Genomic DNA, 16,020 nt, shown 5'->3' with positions numbered 1-16,020 from the left:
CGAACTCACGGACCGCGAGATCGCGACCTGGCTGAAGTCGGACGCTTAACCGACTGCGCCACCCAGGCGCCCCTACTATTTTAGCTTTACAGTTAAAAATAGTAGTGTAAGTTGTTCAACTTTGTTCTTTTTAAAAATTGTTTTGGTTATCTTGATCCTTTGCATTTCTATATAAATTTTAGTATTAACTTGTCAATTTCTACAAAAAAAGAAAAACAAAAAAACAAAACAAAACCACCTGCTGAAAATTTCCCAGGTATTGCATTGAACCTGTAGATCAGTTTGGGGAGAACTGGCATCTTTTTTTTTTTTTTTTTTTAATTTTTTTTTCAACGTTTATTTATTTTTGGGACAGAGAGAGACAGAGCATGAACGGGGGAGGGGCAGAGAGAGAGGGAGACACAGAATCGGAAACAGGCTCCAGGCTCTGAGCCATCAGCCCAGAGCCTGACGCGGGGCTCGAACTCATGGACTGCGAGATCGTGACCTGGCTGAAGTCGGAGGCTCAAACGACTGCGCCACCCAGGCGCCCCAGAACTGGCATCTTAATATTAGTCTTCTAACCATGACATGGCCGTGACACGTCACTCCATTTATTCAGGTCTTCTTTAACTTATTTTAGCAAATTTTTTAAGGTTATTTATTTATTTTGAAATGGGGGGAGGGGCAGAGAGAGAGAGAGGAGAGAGAGAGAATCCTAAGCAGGCTCCGCATTGTCAGTATGGAGCCCAGAGTAAGGCTTGATCCTAGGAAACGTGAGATCATGACCTGAGCTGAATCAAGAGCCAGATTCTTAACTGACTGAGCCAGCCAGGCCCCCTTAGCAATGTTTTTATTGGTTGGGAATTGCAGAAACACACCAGGTTTGACAATTTGCCAGGAGGGCTCATAGGATTCAGCACATAGTCATTCTATATTGTTACATTATATCATTATCGTAGTAAAGGGATACAAAATAAAATCAGCAAAGAGAAAAGGCCCTTGGGGAAAAGTTTGGGGGAGACCAGCCTCCAGCTTCCAGGGCCCTCTCTCAGTGGAGTCACACAAGAGGCATTTAATTGTCTCCATGAGCGGTGACAAGAGTGTGTGAAATGTTGGCAACCAGGGAAGCTCATTAGAGACTTTTATCCTCTTATCTGGAGTTTATATTTCTTTTCTAAGGCTGCTGTAACAAATTGATACAAACTAGGTGGCTTTAAACAACAGAAATTTATTGTCTTACAGTTTGGTAGGCAGAAGTCAGAAATCAACGTGTCAGCTGGTTTGGTTCCTTCTGGAGACCGTGAGAAAGAGTGTGTTCCAGGCCTCTCTGCTAACTGCCGATTGCTACGTGCAAATCTGATTGCCTTGTAGATGTATCATCCTAATCTCTGTCTTTATGTCACTTTGTCCTCTGTGTCTTCTCTCTTTTCCTGAGAAGGACACTCGTCATTGGATTTAGGACACACACCCCCATCTTGAAGCAAGGATGATCTATCTCAAGATTCTTAACTTCATTACATCTGCGAAGACCCTATTTCCACAGATCACAGTGACAGGTTTTCAGTGGATGTATCTTTAGGGAGAGAGGCACCATTCAACCCACGACAGGGCTGGTCAGATAGGCAGTCTCTGTCTGGTGCCTGCCCAAATTCCAGACACCCAGAAAGAAGATGGGTGTTCAGTATAAATCATATTGCTTTTTTTTTTTTAATGTTTATTTACTTTTTGAGAGAGAGAGAGAGAGTGCAAGCAGGGGAGGGGCAGAGAGAGAGGGAGACACAGAATCCGAAGCAGGCTCCAGGCTCCGAGCTGTCAGCACAGAGCCCAACGCGGGGCTCGAACCCACAAGCTGCGAGATCGTGACCCAAGCTGAAGTCAGACACCCAACCGACTGAGCCACCCAGGCACCCCTGCTCTTAATCCCCATCATCTAGTTCACCCATTCCCCATCCACTTCTCCTGTGAATGGAGTTTTTTCTTAAAAATTTTCAGATTGCTTGTTGCTGGTATATAGAAATATAACTCTTACTTATACATTGATATTGTATCCTCTGACCTTGTTAAACTAGCTTATTATTTCTAGCAGGGTGGTTCTTTTTGTAGATTCCTCATGCTTTTTGTTTTTTAAAGTTTTTTTTTATTTATCGATTTTGAGAGAGAGAGAGCAAGAGCAAGAGAGAGTGTGAGAGTGGGGAAGGGGCAGAGAGAGAGGGAGAGAGAATCCCAAGCAGGTTCTGAGCTGTCCGCACAGAGCCTGAGGCAGGGCTTGATCCCAGGGACTGTGAGATCATGACCTGAACTGAAATCAGGAGTTGGACGCTTAACTGACTGAGCCACCCAGGCGGCCCTCCTTATGTTTTTTTTTTTTTTTCAGTTTAATTATTCATTTTTGAGGCAGAGAGGGAGAGAGAGAGCGTGTGCATGCGCAAGTGGGGCAGGGCAGAGAGAGAGGAAGAGAGAAAGAATCTCAAGTGGGCTCAGTGGTGCTGACAGCACAGAGCCTGATGCATGACTCAAACCCACAAACCGTGGGATCACGACCGGAGCCAAAGTTGGACGCTTATGACTGAGCCACCCGGGCGCCCCCTCCTTATGATTTTTAAGCAGATAATCATATCTTCTGTGAATAAAGATGATTTTGCTTCCTCCTTTCTAATCTGCGTTTATTTTTTTTTCTTGCCTTATTGACTAGCTAGAACCTTTAGTACAATGTAGAATCATTTCAAATATTTCTCCTGTTCCTCAGTGTCCCTTGCCTTTCCAGTGTCCCATTCCATGTATGTTATACCTTTTGTGGTTGTCCCGTAGCCCTTGGATGTTCTGTTTTGTGTAGTCTTTCTCTTTGTTTTTCGGTTTTCAAGGATGCTTCTGACACATCCTCTAGCCCAGAGATTCTTTGCTCAGCCATGTCCAGTCTTCTAGGACCACAAGAGGTATTCTCCACTCCCGCCACAGTGTGTTTTCTCTGGCATTTGTTGTTGTTCTTTCTCAGGATTCCCATCGCTCCGCTTACACTGCCCGCCCGTTCCTGCACGCGGCCGACTTTACCTATTAGAGCCCTTAGTGTATTGGTCACAGTGTTTCATGGTCTCCCTCTGACCATCCCAACATCCCTGCCACGTCTGCTTCTGTCTCTTCAAATTGTGTTTTTTTGCCTTTGGATCGTGTAATTTGCCTTGGAAAATTTTCTTGATAGGCAGACATGATGTGCTGGGTCAAGTCGGCTTTTAGTAACGTGGTGGTGAGGTGTGGGGGGAGAGGAAGAATTCTAGTGCTGTGATTAGGCCTCAGTCTTCCGTGAGCCTGTGCCTCTGGACTGTCGGTGCTCCTCAGGGTTTTGTTTGTTTGTTTTCCTCTCCTTTTAGCTGGGACAGGTGTCCAGAGGGGCTGGAGGTGGGTATTTCCCTTCCCTGAGGAAAGTGAGGTTCTGGTTAAGTGGTTTTCCTTGAGGTCAGGCCTTGGTGAGCAGAACGACCAAAGGGCTCTTTTCCCTCCCCTGCAGGAAGCATCAGGGGCCTTTTCTCAGGTGTTTACTGTGGGAACCTGGCCAAGGTCCTGGGGATCAACCCCACAATGTGGTGGGACCCCGATGACTGGATCTCCCGAGGTTTTGAACTCTGAGTTGTGCACTCGGAGCCTCCGGAGATCCATCAGTCACAGTGTCCGCAGCGGCTCCCGTTTGTGAGTCTTCACTCTGGGCCATGATGGCTGGGATTTACCTGTTCTCTGTCATCTCAGGAGCAGGGCTTTGCTGTGTCCCCCTTCTCTTAGAGGTCCAAGAAGAGCTGCTTTTTCATTCTGTTCAGCTTTTTACCTGTTACGATGAATGGTAACTTCCAAGCTCCCAACATGCAGTCCTAGAAGGTAGAATTGAAGTGGCAAAAGCAGACAATCTTGTCTTGTTTCTTGTTTTCAGTCTTAGTGGAAGACTGTTAAACATTTTGCCATTAAGTTTGATATTATAGATTTTTCCGAATGTATTTGATGAACTTGAGGAGGTGCCTATCCATCCCCAGTTGGTTCAGAGTAGTTATTATGATTGGTATTAACTTTAGTCAAATGCCTTTTCTGCAGCTATTGTGACAATCCTGTGATTTTTGTCCTCTGTTCTCTCAATAGTGTGTATTGCAGTGACTGAGTTTTGTTGCTAAACCAACTTTGCATTCCAATGGGATAAGCCCCATTGATCTTGGTAGGTAACACTTTTTACTTGCTGCTGAACTTGGTTCTTCATTCATTCCTGTTGATTTGAGTGATCATCTTATGTCATGTCCATTCAGCTTGAAGAACTCCCTTTAGTATTTCTGATAAGGCAGATCTGTCAGTAATGGATATTCTTTTTCTTTTCTTTTCTTTTCTTTTCTTTTCTTTTCTTTTCTTTTCTTTTCTTTTCTTTTCTTTTCCTTATTCATTTTGAGGGAGAGACAGTGTGAGTTGGGGAGGAGCAGAGAGAGAGAGAGAGAATCCCAAGCAGCTGAGAATGCAGAGCCTGATGTGGGGCTTGATCTCACGACCCTGGGATCGCGACTTGAGCCAAAATCAAGAGTCAGACGCTCAACCGAGCCACCCGGGTGCCCTAAGAGTTTATTTTTAAGTAATCTCTACACCCAACGTGGGGCTTGAACTCACAACCCTGAGATTCTACCGAGTGAGCCAGCTGAGTGTCCCTAGGCAGCACTCATTTACACAAGTTTTCCCTTTTCCAATTTATTGGCGAGTAATTTTGCATTTGGTGTTCTTAGCGATAGAATTTACTTTAGTTGATCCTTCTGTGTCAGAAATACTGAAATCAGCTTGGCTCTGTTTTAGCTGTGTTGTATACACCATAAGGCAGTTTAGAAGAGAAGTCTGTTGAACAGCCATACATGTCAACCATGTCTTGTAAGCAGTTACAGAAACAGGGCTTGTGGTAACTTTACGTATTTTCTCTTTGACTGTTACAGTGTTTATTTGCATATACTAATCATTTTCTTTTCTTCTTTCCATTCTTTTTTTTTTTTTAAATTTTTTTTAACGTTTATTTATTTTGGAGACAGAGAGAGACAGAGCATGAACGGGGGAGGGTCAGAAAGAGGGGGAGACAAGAATCCGAAACAGGCTCCAGGCTGTCGGCACAGAGCCCGACGCGGGGCTCGAACCCACGGACCTCGAGATCATGACCTGAGCCGAAGTCAGCCGCTTAACCGACTGAGCCACCCAGGCGCCCCTCCTTTCCATTCTTTTAAATATACAAGTTTTCAGAGGTTAGCTTTATTATTTAGCTTTAATGTAAGAGCATGAGAGAATGCTCAAAGGGACAATGGCACAATTTGAGGAGTAATGAATGAAGCCAATCATAGATACAGTGACGGTTGGGAACTGGCATGCGCTCATTTGCAATGCTTATATCAGCTCTATCCCTGGGCAACCCAGGAACGTCTCTGTTACCCACCAGGCTGCGGCCACACACCCCACCAACACAGAATGAATTCCCACCTTCGGGAGGGGTCCCCCTTCAAGTTATGTCCTTTCTTGAATATGGAGTCCTCTTTACTCTTTTATGATAATCCCTTGCTATCAATAATTTTATACCAAGCTTTCTCTGTTGAAGTCATTGTGTGGTTTCCGTCCGGTTATTGGACCATGACTATTGATACAAGGCAGAAAAAAACAACAGGGGAAAGAGGCTTTGAAGTGTGCATGTGTGCATGCAGGCTTCAGCTGTGAAATAGAGAGGTCAGGGAAGCCCTCGCTGAGAAGGGGCTGAATGAGTAAGATCTAGGAGGGAAGTTAGTAGGCACAGCAGTAACTAGAGGAAGGACACGTGCAAGGGGGCTATGGCAGGAGGTTATCGTAATTAGAAGCAAATAAACACTGGTAGAGTAGGGGAGATGGGATCAGATCCCGTAGGACCTTGTGAGCCACAGCAAGGACGAGGCTTTCTCCTTGTGTGAGCTGGAAGCCCCAGGGAGAGGGGTGTGATGGACTCGTTTCCATTTGATCCCTCTAGGTGTTATGCTGATGTAAGCTGGCCTCTAGCAAAAATGACAAAATAGAAGCAAGGAATCCATGGGGGGCTGCTGTTGTCAGTCAGGTAAGAGAAACTGGTCTTGGACCAGGGTGTGGTTGTGGAGAACTGGCCATATTTAAAAGTGGAGGGATTTGCTGATAAATCCAGTGTGGAATCTAAGAGAAGGGCCCAGGCAGACCTCAGGTACTCTGGCCTGAGCACAGGAAGAACAAGATCAGGTAGAGGGTTGCAGGCGCTTACATAGTGGGAAAATCAGTGGAAGCATCTCTGGCATTAGGCCCCTTGGCCCTGAGCCCCCCATTCTGCTGCTCAATCCATTGCACCTCCAGCTTTGGTTGTAAGGGGCCTTCATTTGCAGGGCTTGAAGGGCGTTTCTTTTCTCAATTGTAAGGCCGATGCTTTTTTTTTTAACCTCCAATTCCTGGAAGCTCAGCCTACAGAAGTTGCCAGATATCTGCACCGCAGAATGCTGGGGAAAAGTGTTCAGGGGAAGACGTCTCACTAGAGACATCTGCTATAAAGTAACCCAAAGGGGTACTGAGATGAGGGCCGCGGACCTGGATGCCGGGAAGACAGGCAACTGGGGAAGCAGTGCCTGCAACCGCAGAGCAAGCCCCAGAGCAAAAACCCCTTCCCCCAGAGCGCAGCGTCTCTCTTGCGCCGTCTACTGATAAAGTTTAGCATAGCAAGGGCTCGGATGCACTGTAGGACGGCCTCGGTGAGTTTGGAGGGGTGTGCAGTTGTATCTGGCTAGTTGGATACTCCTGACACCTGAAATAATAATTTTCATCTTAGAGATTAGTTTGATTGGATTAAACAAATCCAAAAAAATTTAATTTGCACATATTTCAATGTGCAAAACATTGCATCTGGAAAAAATAAGTCTGGTGGCTGCTGCTCAGGACGGAGAGGGGACCTCGGTACGGGGTACAGACGGCTGACCACTGCTCACTCTTGCTTTGGCCGTGCCCACCCCACATGCTGAGGGGTTCAGGAAACACCCAGTGGGAAAGACCTTCGAGAAGAGAGGAAGGCCTGCAGGAAACAGGGAGACCCCTGCCCGGGGTATGTGACCCTCAAATCATTTCGGGCATCTGGAGGGGTTGCTCTGTTGCTGACATGGCATTAGCAAATTCATTACCGCAAGTGCATTACCCCCAAGCAAGTTAATTACGCTTGTATATTCGCATCATTATTCAGTAGCACCCCAGAGGGAAAAGCGAAAGAAGGCCGCTCGCTACCCCACCGCGCTCCAAGGCGGTCCAACCCCCGCGCTGGAGCTAGCCGGCGCTTCGTGGCGAGCGCGCGGCCCCGCCTCCTCCCACAACACAGCCCCGCCCACGAGCGCGGCTCCGCCCGTCGCCCCGCCCCGGCGCGCACGCGCACCCCTCCGCGCCAGGCACCGCCCCCGGCGTGCGCGCGCGCTCCCGCCGCTGCCGCCATTTTGGAGCGACCCGAGCGCCGCCCGCGGCCCGAGCCGGTCCCGAGCCGCCGGCCGGCCCGCGCCGTGTCCGTGGGCGCCGTGTCCGTGGGCGCCGCGCCCGGCCGGGCCCATGTGCGTGCGGCTAGCCCCAGGTCGCCCGGGCTTCGCCTCCGCCAGCGCCCTGGCCTCCACCCGGGCCTCCGAGGAGCCGCCGCGACGCCCGGCCCGCGGGGCAGGTGAGTGCGGCCGCCCGCCGACCCCGCCGTGCCCGCGCCTGCCGGTGCCCCTGAGGTGTCCACCCCGAGTGCTCACCCGCCAGTGGCCACCCCTCTGTTAGTGCACCCGCGTCTGTCCACCCCGTCAGTGTTCGCCTCCGTCAGTGTCCACTCACGGCCGTGCGCACCCTGTCAGTGTCCCCCCCCCGTCAGTGCCCCCACGACAGTGTCCCCCCGTCAGTGCCCCCACGACAGTGTCCCCCCCCCCGTCAGTGACCCCCACGACAGTGTCCCCCTGTCAGGTGTCCCTCCCGACACTGTCCCCCACGACAGTGTCCCCGTCAGTGTCCCTCTCCCGATACTGTCTCCCTGTCAGTGTCCTCCGTCAGTGTCCCCCCAACAGTGTCCCCCCGTCAGTGTCCCCCCATCAGCGTCCACTTCAACAGTGTCCCCCCCCGTCAGTGTTCCCCTGTCAGTGTCCTCCCTCGTCAGTGTTCCCCACAACAGTGTTCCTCCATCAGTGGTCACTCCCTGTCACTCCCCCCACCTCTTTTCTTCCCTCCCCTCATTTTTTCCCCCCCAGGCGGTGTCCACCTCCACCCCCATTCTTGGTGCCCTCCCAGTCAGTGACCCCTGTATCAGTGCCCCCCCCCCAAGCGCGCTCCTCGTCTGTCAGTTCCTCCTTCCTGTCCCTAGTCCCCTCCATCAGTGCCCTCCCCTGTGCTGCCAGTGTCCCCCATGTCAGTGCCCCCCGAGGAAGCATCCCCCCATCAGTGTCCACCCCGTGCCTGCCTGTCAAGGTCTCCCATCAGTCAGTCCTGTCAGCGTCCCACCCACCTCCTCCCTGCTCCTCCTCTCTTCCCTTCACTAGGGACCCCTACCATCAGTGCCCTGACCTGTTTCTTAGTGCCCCCCTCCCCACCTGATTCCACCCCCCTGCCTGCTCCCCCCTCTGCCTGCTCTCCCCCCCACCTGCCCCCACCCCGCCTGCTTCCCCCTCCCCCTCCTGCTTCCCCCTCCCTCTGCCTGCTCCCCCCTCTGCCTGCTCCCCCCACCCCCCCACCTGCTCCACCCCTGCTTGCTCCCCCTCCCTCCCTCTGCTCCCTCCTCCCCACCTGCTTCCCCCCCCCCCGTTTGCTCCCCCTCCCTCCCTCTGCCTGCTCCCCCCTCCCCACCTGCTTCCACCCCTCTGCCTGCTCTCCCCCCCCACCTGCCCCCACCCCGCCTCTATCCCCCTCCCCCTCCTGCTTCCCCCCCCCCGCCTGCTTCCCCCTGCTTGCTCCCCCTTCCCTCCCTCTGCCTGCTCCCCCCTCCCCACCTGCTTCCACCCCTCTGCCTGCCCCCTCTGCCTGCTCTCCCCCCCACCTGCCCCCACCCCGCCTGCTTCCCCCTTCCCCTCCTGCTTCCCCCCTCCCTCTGCCTGCTCCCCCCTCTGCCTGCTCCCCCCACCCCCCACCTGCTCCACCCCTGCTTGCTCCCCCTCCCTCCCTCTGCTCCTTCCTCCCCACCTACTTCCCCCCCCCGTTTGCTCCCCCTCCCTCCCTCTGCCTGCTCCCCCCTCCCCACCTGCTTCCACCCCTCTGCCTGCTCCCCCCTCTGCCTGCTCTCCCCCCCCACCTGCCCCCACCCCGCCTCTATCCCCCTCTCCCTCCTGCTTCCCCCTCCCCCTCCTGCTTCCCCCTCCCTCTGCCTGCTACCCCCACCCCCCCACCTGCTTCCCCCTGCTTGCTCCCCCTTCCCTCCCTCTGCCTGCTCCCTCCTCCCCACCTGCTTCCCCCACCTGCTCTCCCCCCCATTTGCTCCCCCTCCCTCCCTCTGCCTGCTCCCTCCTCCCCACCTGCTTCCCCCACCTGCTCCCCCCCCCCGTTTGCTCCCCCCTCCCTCCCTCTGCCTGCTCCCTCCTCCCCACCTGCTCCCCCCGTTTGCTCCCCCCTCCCTCCCTCTGCCTGCTCCCCACCTCTGCCTGCTCCCCCCTTTGCCTGCTCTCCCCCCCCCCCGCCTGCCCCCACCTGCTTCCCCCTCCTGCTTCCCCCCTCCTGCTTCCCCCTCCTCTGCCTGCTCCCCACCTTTGCCTGCTCCCCCCTCTGCCTGCTCTCCCCCATCCCCTGGCCTGCTCCTCCCTGCTTGCTCCCCCCTCCCTCCCTCTGCCTGCTCCCTCCTCCCCACCTGCTCCCCCCACCTGCTTACCCCTCACCTGCTCCCCCATTTGCTCCCCCCTCCCTCCCTCTGCCTGCTCCCTCCTCCCACCTGCTTCCTCCACCTGCTTTCCCCCCCATTTGCTCCCCCTCCCTCCCTCTGCCTGCTCCCCCCTCTGCCTGCTCCCCCCTCTGCCTGCTCTCCCCCCCCGCCTGCCCCCACCCCGCCTGCTTCCCCCTCACCTGCTTCCCCCATTTGCTCCCCCCTCCCTCCCTCTGCCCACTCCCTCCTCCCCACCTACTCCCCCCACCTGTTCCCCCCCTCCCTCTGCCTGCTCCCTCCTCTGCCCCCCCCCCCCACACTGGCTCCCTCTCTGCCTTGTCCCTCCTCTGCCTATCCCTCCTCTGCCTGTCTCCCCACCTCCTACTCCCACCCTCTGCTTGCTCTCCCCTCCCACCGCCTGCTTCCCCCCACCTGCTCCCCCTCTGCCTATCTCTCCTCTGCCTCTGCCCCCCTGCCTGCTCCCTCCTCTGCCTGCTCCCCCTCTGCCTATCCTTTCTCTGCCTGTCCCCCCTCTGCCTGTCCCCCCGCCTGCTCCCCCCCTGCCTGTCCCCCTCTCTGCCTGCTCCCCACCTGCCTGCTTCCCCCCAGCCTGCCCCCCTCCCCACCTGTCCCTCCCACCTGTCCCCCCTCTCTGCCTGTCCCCGTCTCTGCCTATTGCTTTGGGACTCCCCTCCCCAGTGCCCACTGTAATCAGTCCCCTGTTCCCTCACTCTTCCTGTCAGCATCCCCTCTTTCTATCACTGTTGTAGCTTCAGCGCTCCATGAACCTGTCCCCTTCCCTGGCCTGTCTCCTTACCGTTCACTGCCTCCTTTCTTCCTCCATCTCCATCATCTCTGCCTTCACCGTGCACCTTATTGGCCCTCTTCAGTGGCTTCCTGACCTTGCTATGGTGTCTCCTACACACCTCCACCTGCCACTTCGTGGCCTTGACACCTGTTTACCTTGTCCACCCCCTAGTCACTCACTGCTCTCAGTTCACCACTGAAACAGTGCCCTGTCACCCCCAGCTCACCCACTCTGTCATTTCTGTTCAGTCCCTGCCTCTCACTTCACCTCTCCCCCATTTCATCACTGTACCCACCTGTTTTGTCCCTGTGGCCTTCTCCAGCCCCGCCTGTCACCTGCCCCTGTTGCCACTCCCTGCCATGCCTTTGGCCTTTCAGTGCTGGGGCCATCACTGACACTCTCAGCTGTTTACTTCTCCATGTTCCTTCCTTTCTGGTTTCTCTTCCATTTTGGCCACTCTAAGTCATGTCAGTTAAGCTCTGGAAGGTGAGAAGCAGCCAGCTATGAGCAGAGTGGGGGACAGGCGCCTGGGTGCTCAGTTGGTTTAGTGCGAGATTCTGGATCTCAGCTCACGTCTTGGTCTCAGGGTTGTGCGTTCAAGCCCTGCAGAGCGGGGGGACAGAGCGTTCCAGGTTGAGGGGACAGCACGTGCAGTGGCCTTGCAGTGGATCTTCTCTAGGAACCTAGATAAGACTAATGTGTGGCTGGGGTAAGGGGGAGATAGGAGCACAGGGTACAGCGTGGGCCTTGCAATCATCTGTTCTTGGCAGGTGTGTGCCTGAGTTGTGAGGGGGACCGGGATGGACGTTAAGTTGGGAAGGGCCATCATCACGGAGGCAGGACGTGCAGGAGAGGGGGCGAGATGAGGTGGTGGGAGTGGTGTAGTTGCAGTTTAGACCTTGGGGGTCGACTTAGGGAGATGTTTGGGAGGCAGAGCTGTTAGGACTTCCTGATAGATGAGAAGAGGGTGTGGGGGAGAGGGCCCAAGGTGAGGTCTGGGCTTCTTGATGGGACTGTGGCATTGTCAGCTGAGATGGGGAAGCAGGATGGGGTGGTGGCAGGTGCAGGGCGTTAATGGTAGGTTAGATGTAGAAAGTAAGGCTTTCTTTTGGCTTTAAGTAGTGGGCGATGTCTGACTTACCCAAGGGTCATTGGCACGAAGGTATCTCGCAGAAGAATCTGGAGCCCAGAGGAGAGGTCAGGCTGCAGGCATATAGGACCGCAGCACAGGGGTAACGTTTAAAACCTTGGTAATGGCAGTTTTTTTACACAGACGCACAGCAGAACGTACTGATCGTTTATTGTGTGCTGCTGCTTAAAATGCTTTATATGAATGAACTATTTAATCTTCACAAGAATTCAAGGGTAGAGAAACTATTATTTCTCATTTTACAGATGAGAAAACTGGTACACAACAAAGTAGGTGATTGACTCAGGATTTATACCCCAGACAGACTGACTAAAGCCCCTCCCCCTACTTTTTCTTTAGGTTAAGGGAAAGGCTGACTTTCAAAATACTGTTTTAAATTTTTAAATAATGGTAGCTGATTACGTACCAGGCGTATTTGTGTGCACACATGCATGTGTTCCAATAAAGCCTTATTTATTTAGGAAAACAAGCCCAGGCACATTTTAAAGTACATTACCTATACCATCTTATTTAATTCTTTTTTGTATTTTTAAACAAAGTGCTTTACCGTTTTATTATCTTTGTATCCTTGTGAGATCTAACAGACATTTTGACAGAAAGCAGGTACATGACTTGTACAGAATTTATTATAGACCAGAGAGTGAAAGCCAGTGCTACATTTTCTATTTTGACATCTAACACAGTAAGCACTTAATTCTTTTTTTTTTTGTTTGTTTGTTTTTTGTTTTTTTGGTCTATTTATCTTGAGAGAGGGAGGGAGAGGGAGAGGATGAGTGGAGTGGGAGAGGGGCAGAGAGAGAGAATCCCAAGCAGGCTGAATCCTAACCACTGACAGTGCTGAGTCTGATGCGGGCCTTGATCTCACCATGAGATCGTGACTTGAGCTGAAACCTAGAATTGGATGTTTAACTGACTGAGCCACCCAGGTGCCCCAGCATTTAATTCTTAAAACAACTTGATGATATAGCTAATCTTTTTTTCTTTAAACATTTTAAATTTTATTTTGGAGAGAGAGCGCTCATGTGCGTGCAAGAGAGGTGGGCGGGGGGGGGGGGGAAGTGAGAGAAACCTAAGCAGGCTCCACGCTCAGTGTGGAGCCCGATGTGGGGCTCGAGCCTGTGACCTTGGGATCATGACCTGAGCTGAAATCCAGTCGGGTACTCAACCAACTGAGCCACCCAGGTGCTCCTATAGTTACTCTCAATATTCCTATTACCGTTTATGTGAGAACATTGAGGCGCAAATTAAGAAATGTACCCAAGGTCACAGTAAATAAATGTGAGAACCAGAACTCAGCCTAGGTGGTCAGATTCTAGAGGTTGTGTTTGTCATTCTCACCTCCTGTGGTTCATACACAGGGTAGTCTGAACTCCGAGTATAATTCCGGAAGGTATCAATATGGGTACCGTGAAGTTAGTCTCATTCTCACCCCATTCCTCAGCCATTGACTTCTTAGAAAACACGTCACATCCATGTACAGCAAGCAGCTTTCTTCTTTTTAACACAGAATGTACGATTTTTTATTTGTTTAAAAATATTCTACCACTAAAAATTATTGAAGAATATTTTATACCCAGTAAAATGTACAGATCTTAAATATGCTTGATGAATTTTAGCAAATGTGTACACCACAAGTGTGTACACAGAAGTGTGTCCATCACTCGTGTCAAGATATAGAACATTTCTATCACTCCTAAAAGTTTCCTTGTGTCCCTTTTCAGTTACTACAACCAACCCCCAAATCCTGAGGCAACCATTGTTCTGATTTCTGTCATTACAGATTAATTTTGCAGGTCCTCAAACTTCATGTAAATGAAATCATAAGATATATGCTTTTTTGTGTATGTCTTCTTTGGCTCAGTGTAACGTTTTTAGATCTTATTTACTTATTTAAAAAGTAATCTCCAGGGTGCCTGGGTGACTCAATGGGTTAAGCGTCAGGCTTTGGCTCTGATCATGATCTCACCATTTGTGGGTTCGAGCCCCACATCGGGCTCTGTGCTGACAGCTCAGAGCCTGGAGCCTGCTTCAAGTTCTGTGTCTCCTGCTCTCTCTGCCCCTCCCCTGCTCATACTTTGTCTCTCTCTCTCAAAAATAAACAAACGTTAAAAAAAGAAAAAAGTAATCTCCATGCCCAACATGGAGCTTGAACTCATGACCCTGAGATCAAGAGTCGTGTGCTCTACTGACCGAGCCAGTCGGGTGCCCCTTGAGATTTATTGATTTTAATGCCTATATCTGTAGTTTGTGCTTTTCATTTGAGTAGTACTCATTTGTATGAAAATATAATTTACGTTTTTTTTCCTGTTGATGGGTGTCTGGGTTGTTTTTACTTTTTGGCTAGTATGACTAAAGCCACTGAAGATTCTTACGCATGTCTTCTGTGGAGGTACATTATTCCTTTGGGGTAAATATTTAGGAGTGGTACTGCTGAGGTCATAGTGTAGATACATTTTGAACTTTTTTCAAAAACTGCAAACTATTTTTCAAACTGATACCATTTTCCACTCCCACAGTAACGTATGAGAGTTCTAGTTTCTCTACATCTATGCCAGCCCTTGGCGTTGTCAGTCTTTTATGTATGTATGTATGTTTGTATGTCAGCCTTTTTAATTTTAGCTATTCAGTTGGTAGTGAGTGATATCTCACTATGGTTTTAATTTGTATTTTTCTTTTTTTTAAGTTTTTTTTTTTAAAGTTTACTTAGAAAGTGTGAGTGGGGAGGGCAGAGAGAGAGAGAGGGGGAGAGAGAGAGAGAGAGAATATCCCAAGCAGGTTCTGAACTGTCTGCACAGAGCCCCGATGCGGGACTCAGACTCACAAACCAAGCCTCACAAACTGAACCCAACTGTTAGATCATGACCTAAGCCAGAGTTGGATGCTTAACCTCTGAACTGCCTGAGCCACCCAGGTGCCCCTAATTTGCATTTTTCTGATGAATAATGATGGTGAACAACTTTGGTTTGGTTTGGTTTTTTGGGGAACACCTTTTTTTTTTTCTTTTTGAGACTGACACAGCACGAGTGGGGGAGGGGCAGAGAGAGAGTGAGAGACACACACACACACAGCAGAATCCAAAGCAGGCTCCAGGCTCTGAGCTGTCAGCAGAGAGCCTGACACGGGTTTGAAGGGCTCGAACTCACGAGAGCCGAGAGCCGAGAGATCATGACCTGAGTCCAAGTCAGATGCTTAAAGGACTGACCTACCCCGGTGCCCCAGTGAACAACTTTTTATATGCTAATTAGCTACTTAAGTATTTTTCTTGTGAAGTGTCAGGTTTTTAATCCGTTCTTCATTGGATTTTTTTTTTTTTTATTCATTTTAAGAGTTAAAATGACCTCCAAGATCAAGAGTTGCATGTTCTACTGAGTGAGCCAGCCAGGCACTCCTTGCCTATTTTTTTTAATGGTGTCTTTTGATGAACAGAAAATTTTAATTTAGGTGAAGTAAATTTTTGTCAATATATATATACATATTTTAGTAATTTCTACACCCAATATGGGGCTCCAATTCACAACCCTAAGTTCAAGAGTCGCACGTTCCTCCGACTGAGACAGCCAAGTGCCCTGTTGGTAGTTTTCTTTTATGTTTATTATGTGTCCTTACAAAATTTTGCCTGCACCAGTGTTGTGAAGACACTTTTTTTTTTTGTAAAAGTTTTCTTTTTTAAATATTTTATATATTTTATTAAAAACATTTTCTTTTAAGTTTATGTATTTTGAGAGAGACAGAGACAGGACGAGTGGAGGAGGGGCAGAGAGAGAGGGAGACAGAGAATCCCAAGCAGGCTCTGTGCTGCCAATGCAGAGCTGGATGTGGGGCTTGAACCCATGAAACTGCGAGATCATGACTTGAGCTGAAACCAAGAATTGGACGCTTAATTGAGTCACCTTAAAGATTTTATTTTTAAGTAACCTCTACACCCAATGTGGGGCTCGAACTCACAACCCTAAGATCGAGTCACACGTTCCACTGACTGAACCAGCCAGGCACCCCTATGAAAGTTTTATAGTGGTAGCTTTTGTATTTTGGTTTATGATTCACCTTTTTCTTTTTAGCAGCTTTATGGAGATGTAATTGATGTACAATAAACCACACATGTTTAAAGTGTAAAATTGGATAAGTTTTGACATGTATATACCTGTGAAATTATCACCACAGTGTAGTGAATGTCTATCATCCCCCAGATTTCCTCATTTCATTTTGGGAACCGTCCCTCCCACCCTTTCCTGCCTCCATCTCCAAGCAAATACA

General features: G+C 50.4%; 1 protein-coding gene across 5 annotated transcripts in view; it reads left to right on the top strand.

The window, feature by feature from the left end:
• Positions 1-7,416: 7,416 nt before the first annotated feature.
• The window catches only part of PPP6R2 (protein phosphatase 6 regulatory subunit 2), a 78,047-nt gene continuing 69,443 nt past the window's right edge, over positions 7,417-16,020 (top strand). For 3 of the 5 annotated variants that reach the window (XM_086711905.1, XM_086711903.1, XM_086711901.1), the window contains exon 1: positions 7,417-7,651. The gene's annotated coding sequence lies outside the window, so the exon portion shown is untranslated. The remainder of the gene's footprint in view (positions 7,652-16,020) is intronic. The other 2 variants (XM_086711904.1, XM_086711902.1) reach the window with 1 other exon arrangement.

This window comes from Puma concolor, chromosome B4 (genome assembly GCF_028749965.1).
Source record: "Puma concolor isolate L17-30 chromosome B4, mPumCon1.1.hap2, whole genome shotgun sequence".
In the NCBI taxonomy this organism is placed as follows: domain Eukaryota; kingdom Metazoa; phylum Chordata; class Mammalia; order Carnivora; family Felidae; genus Puma; species Puma concolor.
The sequence above is the reverse complement of the archived record's forward strand: the minus strand, read 5'-3'. Positions and strand labels throughout refer to the sequence as shown.